The sequence below is a fragment of the Pinus tabuliformis genome, chromosome 7 (genome assembly GCF_031772625.1).
Source record: "Pinus tabuliformis cultivar Carrire ecotype Pingquan chromosome 7, CPIR1, whole genome shotgun sequence".
NCBI lineage: Eukaryota > Viridiplantae > Streptophyta > Pinopsida > Pinales > Pinaceae > Pinus > Pinus tabuliformis.
This window is the reverse complement of record NC_142293.1, coordinates 550,852,588-550,865,114: the sequence shown is the minus strand read 5'-3', so window position 1 is coordinate 550,865,114 and position 12,527 is coordinate 550,852,588.

The following is a 12,527-nucleotide window of genomic DNA, read 5'->3' as shown; positions in this document are numbered from 1 at the left end:
AAGGCGAGTAACTCCGGGTCTTATAGATGCAATATCTTATATTCTCGATGTATTTCTTTGTTGATGAAGTAGTTCCATTGGAAATTCTGCCAACTCAACCTCTTGCCTGGACCATGGACTCTATTTCAAAATCAAGATTGTGATTGTTTGGTTCAAACCTATACTAATGTATTAATAAATCACATATTAATTTATAATATCTATTTTTTATGGATTAGTTGAAAGTTATAATTTAATTAGATTTCGTCATGAGTATTAATGAAATAGACATTATAAAATTAAAAGTAATACATTTTAATAATATAAAGAATATTCATAATTAAGCCTTTGAGATTATTAACTAGGTTATACATTTTAAATTTTATTTAAAAGTAATATATGGTGGTTTAGGTCTATATGTATGATTCATAAGCGTAAAGAAACAACTTTTTCATCCCAAAAACATGGCCAAAAGACGAAATGCTATGTGCACGAAAACTTTGAATACATTTTGATATCATAATTTTAGATAAAATATTTCTTCCCTAGGGATTTTTTGTGATTCAAGGTCCATTTAGAAAATATGAACCCAAAAATGAACTCACAACATATGAGTATCTAACTTTATGATATCTACCGTGAGATGGGAACTACATTCCATCTTTATGTTGCAAAACCATTGTCTGGGTCATACATGATGGTGTAGGCCTTATGCATGGTATGTAATTCACTACTCTTCATCTCCAAACAATAGTTAGGATCTTTGAGATATATATATTGTACGAAATCTGATATTAGGACCCATATTCCACTCATATGGCCAAGATTTCTTTACAAAATGTGTGTTGGTTTTAGGCCCTATTTTTTTGCCTACATTTCCTTAAAGCCTATTTTAAGGCCTAATATCTTCATGTCATTAATTTTTGCATAATGTATGCCTAAATATCCATCCATTGTCCAAATCATCTAAAATTATTGCATATATCGTACTCATAGGAAATAATTATTTTTTCATGGTATACAACGTAGTTTGCTTCTACATGCTTATCCCATTTTTCATTAAAAAAAAAATGTATTTACAACATAAGACATTATTTTTCATTCACAGATAAATATTTAAGATTCCAATAAGCTTCATTGGTTCATAAAATTTTGAAACAGTGCATATATCCCATGATAAAAAAATATTCAATAAGTACACTTTGGTGGGATTCATAGAACATGTGAACAAACGTAGGCTGCGAATCTCGTTGCAGAGTCAAACCAATTTGATTGGTGTAATCCGAATGCTTTTGTCCCATAGCTACATTATTAAATACGGAACAAACGTAGGCTGCGAATCTCGTTGCAGAGTTTGGCTACGAACCAGGCAAACCAATTTGATTGGTGTAATCCGAATGCATCTTCTCCCACAGCTACATCATTAAATACGGAACAAACGTAGGCTGCGAATCTCGTTGCAGAGTTTGGCTACGAAACAGTAAAACCAATAGGAGGATAAGCAATTGAATCTATATGTGAAGTCATGAATGTTTCTTCATAGTAATTTTCAAAATTATAAGCAATTGAACCTAGATGTGAAATCGTGAATCTTTATTCGTAGTAATTATTGAAAGTAGGTTGTTGGAAATTTCTCTGGTCAATATAAATGGAAACATAATTTCAAATGAAAGGTGCATGGACATAAATCGTTGTCCCCTAGTTTAACGAGGCGGAGGAGTTGCTCGGAAAGTTATAGAAATTTTGGTTATATTTAGAGAAAATTTGGTAAGTATTTTTGTAAATCCAAGTTATAGTTGTTAAGCTTAAAAACTTTAATTATTCTAAACGTTTTTTATGGTGCTGAATCCATTGCCACCATCAAAAACATGATTCAAACAATGTCTCTACAAGATTTTTTGAAATTTTTTATGATTATGTGATAATTATGATATGTATTAAAATATATGTTAGAAATTATGTTTATATGAAACATTGAATTTACAATGAAACTTATAATGAAAAATGGTATGAAATAAAAGGTATTTATGAGATAATGGTGGTAGTGAGAGGATTTCCTATATGCGATAGTTATGGTATGCATTTAAATATTTATTTAAAGTTAGTTTTATGAAAAATGTAAATATAATATTAGAGGGGAAAATGCGATATCAAATGATATTTTCATAATAAATGGAGACAAAACATTTTGATTATTTTCTTTAATAAGATAAGGTTTTACAACTATGTTTAAGATTTCTCTGTTAAACAAATTGGAAATTTCAATATAAAAAATAATATTGAATGAAAGATTGCAATATTATGATCATATTTTTCTATCTCAAGAAAATAGAAAATAAATAAAAAATATTTGAAAAGACATTTTACTCAAAGTAATTAAATAACTGAAAAGATGATATATATATATATATATATAAAGAAATATAAATCAATCTATTTGAACCAATAACGGTATCAACATAAATTTATGTTAAATTTGGATCCACCAAAAATGAAAGATCAAATATTTTAAAATGCAAACCTCTTTTGAATATAAAACTTGAGGAAATTTTTTCACCTCAAAAATGGTATTCCTCTAAATGCTGAACACACACACCCACACATATATATAATTTTATTAAAATTTTACAAAACTTATATATACACTTGGTATTTCTCTTCGACGTGATTTATATATTTTTTTTAAATTTATTTCTTAATATAATAGGTATCACATTGATATATATGTTTTGTAGATTTTTTTATCTTAATTAATTAAATTTAAATATGAAATTGTAAGATATGGTGGTTACAAGTATGAATCATCATTATTTTAATTTATATGATAAGATGGATCTTAACTTATATTAATTATATATATTTTATATATATTTCATATTTTATATAAGAACATTTTTATCTTCAATTATATATTTATTAATTAAATTTGAAGATGAAATTTTGAATTATAGTTGAAAATATAGATAATTGTTATTTAAATTTCTTATAATATAATATATATATTAGAAATATTTTCTGAAAGTTAAACGCGGGGGCAACGAGAGCAACGGGAGCAACGGGAGCAAGCTGAACGATGGTTTGGAAGAGGGAATTAGTGTTGGTAACCATGGGAGGGGCAAGGAGGGGGGAGTTCCACTCCCTCCTACAGTCATGCAGTTGTGAACAGAAGCAAGGAAACTAGTTCAAATCATTTCAAGAAACCAATGGAGGCAGAAATGGAGAAGATAAGCAAAAAAAAGCCAGAAAACATAAAATCTCATGAACAGGAAGAGAATCATGAGGCAGTCAGAAGAGACAAGAGAACATGAGACAGCAGTCAGAGAGTTGAGCACAAGACCGTGACAGGACTCTGTAAACCCATGTCAACCATTGAACACGGGGTTGTTTTAAATGATCTAGCACTACAGGTGCACAGGGATCACATGGCGACATACGCAGTTATATGGCCAACGGAGAAGGCTTTGCACGCATGGATAAGAAACTAGTGGAAACCAAAGGGGGATATAAACTTTCACCTTGGGTCCAAGGGATTCTTCACAGTGGTGTTCACAAACCTAGAGGACAAAGACAGAGTGTTCGAAGGAGCACCATATTTCTAAGCTACTACAAGCCCCTACATGCGACCACGGGTGAGAATTTTGTCGCGGGACGAGAAACATTCACATTAGTACCAGTATGGATAAGAATCTACTCCCTACCTTTAGATTATTGGCTACCAGAATCATTAAAAGCCACAGGCAATAAATTAGGTCATTTTTAAAAAATATCAAATGTGACTCAGGGAGGGAAATACACCTCTTTCGCCCACATATGTGTAGAAATGGACCTATCGGGAGCACTTCTGGACGAAATCATTCTAGAAGTATATGATGAGGAATGGGTGCAGGCGGTGGACTATGAGCATGTCCCATTCAGATGCCGGAAATGTCATGAACATAGGCACCTCTTTAGAGACTTCCCAGTAAACGAACTGGAGGACATTATGAAAACCAACACAGGCAAAGATGTTGAAGGTTTTACCGAGGTGGGAGGCAAAGGGAAGGGAAGAAAAAAGTACCAAAAGAAAACTAACGAGGATAAGAAACCAAGTCATAATAGTTTCAAGATTTTAGAAGAAGAAGGTGGGTACAATGAAATGAACTAGGAAACCAAGGATAATCCTGGAGAGAAGGAAAAAGATGTTAATATGGAGGATATACCTAAGAACAACAAACTAAAGGAGGATTTCCCAAGCACTATGGAACTTGGTAGGGAACATGAGATGAATCTCGATCTAGAAAAGTTCCTGGAGTAGGGAACCACCAAAGGGGTTGATTCTCTACCACAAGAGGAGTTTGACAGAGTGCAACAGCTCTTCCTCTGGAGATCTCAAGCAAAGGGTTCTGGAGTCAAAAGGAACTATGATAGCTAGGAAAATAGAGGGATAGAACCAATCGTGGTAACATCAGGACACTCTTCCAAGAACCCGGGTAGGAAAAGAGGAAGGAAGGGACAGAATGAGCTACTAACAGAGTGTGGGAAACTCATGATTAACTCAGGCAAGATGAAAGATCTTACCAGTTACTCATTTACAAACATTTCATAATGAAGCTCACAACCTGGAACATTAGGGGTCTAGGAAGTAAAAGAAAACAAAGAAATCTTAGCAATATAATAAAAGAAGAAAAACCAGATATGGTGTTTATCCAGGAAACAAAATGTTCAATAGATAAAATCAGAGAGATACATAGCAAATGGCTCATTAAGTACGAATATATTGAAGTTAAAGAAAACATTCTAACTCTTTTGAATCCCGAGAAACTTGGAATCCTGGATGCAGAAGCATCTAGGAACTTCCTTTCGATGGTGATCCAACCTTTGGGAGACAAGGAACTCTATATGATCACAAATTTCTATGGTCCTCAAAAACTTCAAGACAAACTTAGGCTTCTCACCTCACTGGAGGAGCTGAGAGAGAGACATTCTGTTATGCCCTGGATTCTAGGAGGGGACATTAATATGATTAGATCTCTTACAGAAAACAAAGGCAGGACCAGAATACTAGGCAGAGACTCCATTGCCTTCTAGAACTTCTTAAACAACATTAGGCTAGTGGTCACGTAGACAAAAAATGGTACCTTCACCTGGAACAATAAGAGGGGAGGGGCTTCTCAAGTTGCCTCTAAACTAGACAGATTCATAATCTTGGAGGAACTCCTTCTCACTAGCCTTGACTTGATTGCATTAATCCTTCCTTTTGGAGGCTCAGATCACTGGCCTATCTAGCTTGAATCTTCTTTTATAGGCACTCCAAGGAATAGACCTTTCAGGTTTGAAAATGTTTGGCTCACTCACCCTGAATTCGTCAGTAATATTGGAAAATGGTGGGTGGAAGACATGTCTGTTCAAGGAACGAAGATGTTCCTACTACAACAGAGACTGAAACACATCAAACTCGGTCTTAAAGAATGAACAAAAATGAGTTTGGCAATATTTTCAAAACCAGAAGAGAAGTTGAACAGAAAATACAGGGAATTAATCAGATCCTCATCGTAGATGGCTTTACCGAGGAAAGGAAAATGCAAGCTAACTCTCTTCAACAAGAATGGGAAAATAGATGCCAGCAAGAGGAGATATTCTGGAGACAAAAATCGAGAGTACAATGGATTAAAGAAGGGGAAAGAAATACAAAGTTTTTTCACAAGTCAACTGTGGATCACAGGGCACATAACATGATTTAAAAACTCAGAGATACTCAAGGGAAAGAGCTCAGCACCCACAATGAAATGGAAATGGCTCTGGTACAACATTTCCAAAGCATAACAGAGGAGCCTCTCTTAGACAAACCACAATTTATCAACAACTTCACATGGTACATTCCAAAACATGTAACTAGGGAAGACAATTACAATCTTAACAGGCTAGTGATCGAAAAGGAGGTCAATGAAGTCATAAATGAGATGAAAAATGGGAAAGCTCCAGGCCTGGATGGGTTAAATGTAGACTTCTTCAAAGCATGCTGGGAAATAGTCAAACAAGATATCCTTGATGTTGTGAAGGACTAAATAAGATCCAAAACAGTTTTGAGGGTGCTCAATGCATCTTTCATAGCTTTGATTCCAAAGCAGGAAAAAGCTATGACACCAGATAGATTCAGACTCATAGCTTTATGCAATTTTGTGTAAAAAATCATTTCTAAAGTAATTTTAAACAGACTCAAGCCCCTTCTTCCAACTCTTATGTCTGAGGAGCAAACCAGATATGTGGAAGGAAAGCAATTTCTAAATAACATCATTCAAGCTCACGAGGTGGTAAATTCCCTTAAGAGCAATAAGCAAGCGAGTATGATCATACAGCTTGACCTAGCGAAAGCTTATGACAAGCTAAGTTGGTCGTACATCATGGAAGTAATAAAAGTGTATGGCTTTGACCACAGTTGGATAAGATGGGTAATAGCCCTTGTTACCATAGTTAGTTTTTCAATCCTACTTAATGGTTGTCCATCTAGAACCTTTAGGCATTCGAGAGGCCTTAGGCAAGGAGATCCGCTCTCCCCCTTCCTCTTTATTCTCATGATGGAAGGATTAGGCAAAGCGATTAAATCAACCAATGCAGAAGGAAGAATCCAGGGTCTCAAACTAGCCCTGAATGGAGATAACTTGACTCTTCAACAATTTGTGGATGACACCATGCTGCAGGGTACACACATGGTCAAGGAAGCTAAAGCTTTCAAAAAAATCCTTAACGACTTTTCTATGGCCGCTGGCATAGAGGTAAGCCTTGCAAAATAAAAAATTTTCTTTTTAAATACTGACATTGTTATTCAGAGAAACCTCTCCAGAATTCTCGTCTTTCAAAGCAATCAACTTCCCTCCAAATATATGGGAATACCTCTCACTGACAAACCTATGAGCAAGGATGTTTGGGAGCTAGTGAGTAATAAACTTCAGGACAAAATAAGGAAATGCACAAGCAGATCTTTAAATTTAGCAGGATGGCTAGTGCTTACAAAGTCTTTGCTGCAAACTATTCCCATCCACATGTTTTCAGGTCTTCCTGCTCCTAAAGGAGTTTTACAACACATCAGGAACATCCAAAAGGATTCTCTTTGGGCCAAAGGGGAAAAGAAATAGAAATGGGCTTTGGTAGCTAGGGAAAGGCTTTGTAAACCCAAGACCCATGGGGGTTTGGTACTTCATGACCCAGAAACCCTAAGCAAAGTTTTGGGGGCAAAACTTTGGTGGAGATGGCTAAAGGAAATGAGAAACACTTGGGCCAAGCTCTGGAAACAGAGGTATGCAAATAACTGGCAAGAAAGGGATCATATTTGAATGACTGGGCTCATCAAGGACTCTCACATTTGGAACAATGCTTGGGAGAATGAAGCCATAGTTCAGAAGCATAGTTTCTGGGAGATCAAAGATGGAAACATAGCTTGGTTTTGGGAGGATAACTGGCAGCAGGAACCTAACCTGTGTAGAGAAGAACTAGCCATGCTCAAGAATGACATTGATAATAAAGGTTTACTCAAGGTAAGTGACTTATGGGATCAGACAAGGAAGAAGGACAAATGGAGAACATGGAAGGACCTAGTATATAGTGAATAGACCCTTTTTAAGTCCCAGGAAAAAGCTCTTGCAGTGATCTTGAATAGAGAAATATTTTGACTTCAACATCGTTTGACCAACTAAGATGGGGAAGAAACAACGAAGCCAACTTCAACCTCAAAGAAGCCAAAAGAATTACCATTGGGATTGACTTTCCAAACCCTGATAAGATATGGAAGGACCTATGGCAGAACTTGCATTGGATGAAAATCAAACTGCTCATGTGGTTGGAACAACATAAAAAAAAAATTGACTTGGAAAAATCTTAGAAAAAGAGGTTTAGCTGCTCCATCTAGATGCCAACTATGTGGTCTACAAGAAGAACAATGGAACACCTACTCAACCTCTGCCCATTCAGCTCTACCTTGTGGAATTGGGTAACCTCAATCTTCAGGCTAACTGACAGGTACGAATTCAACATCACTAACACTTTGAAGAACATGAGGATAGACTTCTCAGTAAATGCAATAATCAACAAAGCCTGGACTTTGGTACCAAGTTTTTTGATTTGGGATGTCTAGAAAGAATGCAACAATAGGATTTTTGAGAATAGAATTGGCTCAACCCAGAGCATCATAGCACAGATTATAAGACAACTTAAAGAAACTGTGAGCACCCTCTAAAGAAACCCCCTGAGAACCCTCCTCTAAAGCAGGATGCTCATATACTCTTTCATTTGGGTCTCCAGTTGCCTGTCCCCCAGGGCATAAGCAAGATCATAAGACATACAATAGTGGGGAAGGACTTTTGGCAACCACCTCCTCATAGCTTTTTGAAATTTAATATAGATGGAGCCTCTAAGGGGAACACTGGGTGGCTGGTTATGGTGGAGTCATAAGAGATGAGCATGGATACATAAAAGTCATCTTTCATAGTCATTTGGGGAGGCCACTAATAATATGGTGGAACTCATGGCCTTAGAGCAATGCCTAGAAATCTCGATTAACTCCAATTTAAACAATGCCATCATAGAAGAAGACTTGGAATTGATAATTAATTCGGTCAAGAAGATAGGCAACGACACAACACCAGAAAAAGTATCAAATCACTGGTGGTTATTGCAGGTCTATCAACGTATACAATCCCACCTGAGAACCCTGAGAACACTCATATTTGTTCACGTGTGCAGAATAGCCAATAGGTTAGCGGATCGTCTAGCGAATGAAGGAGTGCTCTGTACAAGAAATAACAGAAGATATGCTTGTGAGTTGATACCCTTAGGGAATTTGCACGAGGATTGTCAGAGACAGGTGATCGAAGACAGAGAGTATTTTCAATTTATCAAAAGATAAGTAGTAAAAACACCAATGGAAATAGTAGAAAGTGAACCATTCACAGGGAAGAAGCAAGGGGTAAACAACGGGCATGTTGATAGGCAGCCGACCAAAGATTGCAGTGAACTCCAGCATCCTACGGATTTCGGGCGGATAACTGCACGTATGATAAACCTTCAAACGGACCCAAAAACTTTAGAGCGGCGGTTTATGCTACTCATTGGTTCCAAATGGAAAAATAAAGAGTGGGCATGTTGCCGGCTCGAAATCAGCTTAGGATTGCCAGATCAACGAGGGCTGGATCGCACGGTATTCTGGTCATAAAGTAAATCGAAGGTTAATCCTCAAACAGGCCCAAAAAATTATAGAATGATGGTTTTGGTTTCTCATCGATTCGTAAGACAAATTAAGGAGTGGGAAAGTTGATGACCTGAAGTCAGATTATGATCATCGGATCTTCGATGGCTCGATCACTCGGTTTTCGGGTTGTTAAGTCAACTACAGGTTAAGGCTTGTTTTTTAGTCACTACTATTGCATTGTGAGCTGTAGGATCGTGGGACCTCGTCATCAAGGGCTTTCAGGTTCTATGATGCTCGAGACTTAAGTCTTTTAGCGAACTCGAAAGAAATTTAGAACCTTTTAAACTATTCTTTCGTGTTAGGAAGGCAGGTATCCTACCTCATTGGTAGTTTGAGAGTCAGTCATTTTGTAGTTTTGTTTGAGTTAGGTATGGGGTTGTGTAAACCCAATTGTCTGTTGAGTGTTCACATAGTTGGTGATACTGTTCTTGACCCTGTTAATAGGAAAAAAATGTACATTATGTATTTTTTCTCGATTAATGAAAGGCTCCACACTTACTGGATCAAAAAAAATATTATAAATATTTTCTACATAAATTGTTTGTAATTTTACTAATAAAACAAATTAAATTAAACACTCATATAACTTTTAATATCAAAAAAATAGGAAGCTTCAACCTAACATCTTACTCCTCTTGAAACAATCACAAGATATAAAAACCTTTAAAAAAATCCTATGTTTCATTAATAATGAAATATAATGGTTGAAGATGCTACTACCAACATATCGTGAAGATATGATACCTAAAATAATTCTTCGGATCCCTAAAATCATGGTCAATGTCACTTTATTGGTATCTCATGCATAAGAGATGTCATATTCACCTACCAACTTCAAAACATCATTTGGACAAAGGAAATACTCCATTCTAAATAATATGACTTAGAATGAAATTTCGCCTCAAAACAGAAGTCATATTTAGAATCATGAACAAACAAATTCTTAACTGTTAAATATCTAGATAGGATTGGTTCATTTATTTGTAACGTAATGAAACTGCTAAAATGTTTTGATTTATGTTACTTCTTCATGTTCCAATAGTTTAATGGGGATTTCTTTGTTAGGAATATCTAATATGATATATATTGTTATATTAAGAATTAATTAATATTATTAATAGAAGTAGATTGTAGCATCATGAATATTTGTTGTAGTGATGGTCTCAATAGGTAGGAAATACCCCTCATACCTAAGGCGAGTACCTCCGAGTCCTATAGATGCGATATCTTATATTGTCGATGTATTTCTTTGTTGATGAAGTAGATCCATTGGAAATTTTTCCAACTCAACTTCTAGCCTGGACCAGGAATTCTATTTCAAAATCAAGATTGTGATTGTTTGGTTCAAACCTATACTAATGCATTAATTATTGTATTAATAAATCTCATATTAATTTATAATATCTATTTTTGATGGATTAGTTGAAAGTTATAATTTAATTAGATTTTGTCATGAGTATTAACGAAATATACATTATAAAATTAAAAGTAATACATTTTAATAATATAAATAATTAAGCCTTTGAGATTATTAACTAGGTTATACATTTTAAATTTTATTTACAAGTAATATATGGTGGTTTAGGTCTATATGTATGATTCATAAGCGTAAAGAAACAACTTTTTCATCCCAAAAACATTGCCAAAAGACAAACAACTATTTGCACGAAAACTTTGAATACATTTTGATATCATAATTTTAGATAAAATATTTCTTCTCTAGGGATTTTTTGTGATTCAAGGTCCATTTAGAAAACATGAACCCAAAAATGAACTCACAGCATATGAGTATCTAACTTTATGATATCTACCATGAGATGGGAACTACATTCCATATTTATGTTGCAAAACCGATATTTGGGTCATACATGATGGTGTAGGCCTTATGCATGGTATACAATTTCTAATATGACATTTCATAATGTAATTCACTACTCTTCATCTCCAAACAATAGTTAGGATCTTTGAGATATATATATTGTACGAAATCTGATATTACGACCCATATTCCACTCATATGGCCAAGATTTCTTTACAAAATGTGTGTTGGTTCTAGGCCTTGTTTTTTGCCTAGATTTCCTTAAAGCCTATTTTAGGGCCTAATATCTTCATGTCATTAATTTTCGCATAATATATCCCAAATATCCATCCATGGTCCAAATCATCTAAAATTATTGCATATATCCTACTCATAGGAAATAATTATTTTTTCATTGTATACAATGTAGATTGCTTCTACATTCTTATCCCATTTTTCATACAAAAATGTATTTACAACATAAGACATTATTTTTCATTCATAGATAAATATTTAAGATTGCAATAACCTTCATTGGTTCATAAAATTTTGAAACAGTGCATATATCCCATCATAAAAAAGTATTCAACAAGTCCACTTTGGTGGTATTCATAGAACATGTGAACAAACATAGGCTACGAAACTCGTTGCAGAGTTTGGCTACGAAATAGTAAAACCAATAGGAGGATAAGCAATTGAATCTATATGTGAAGTCATGAATGTTTCTTCATAGTAATTTTCAAAAGTATAAGCAATTGAACCTAGATGTGGAAACAAAAGGGGGATATAAACCTTCACCTTGGGTCCAAGGGATTATTCACAGTGGTGTTCACAAACCTAGAGGACAAAGACTGAGTCTTCAAAGGAGGACCATAGTTCTAAGCTTCTACAAGCCTCTACATGCGACCGTGGGTGATGAATTTTGTCCCGGAATGAGAAACATTCACATCAGTATCGGTATGGATAAGACTCTACTGCCTACCTTTAGATTATTGGCTGCCAGTATCATTAAAAGCCATAGGTAATAAATTAGGTCATTTTATAAAAATATCAAATGCGACTTAGTGAGGAAAATACACCTCCTTCGCCCCCACATATGTGTAGAAATGGACCTATAGGGAGCACTTCTGGACAAAATCATTCAAGAAGTATATGATTAGGAATGGGTGCAGGTGGTGGACTATGAACATGTCCTATTCAGATGCCGTAAATGTCATGAACATAGGCACCTCTTCAGAGACTACCCACTAAACAAACTGGAGGACAATATGAAAACCAACACAAGCAAAGATGTTGTAGGCTTTACCAAGGTGGGAGGCGAAGGGAAGGGAAGAAAAAATTACCAAAATAAAACTAACGAGGATAAGCAAGCAAGTCATAACAGTTTTAATATTTTAGAAGAAGAAGGTGGGAACAATGAAATGAACCAGGAAACAAAGGATAATCCTGTAGAGAAGGAAAAAGATGCTAACATGGAGGATATACCTAAGAACAACAAACTAAAGGAGGATTTTCCAAGCACTATGGAAC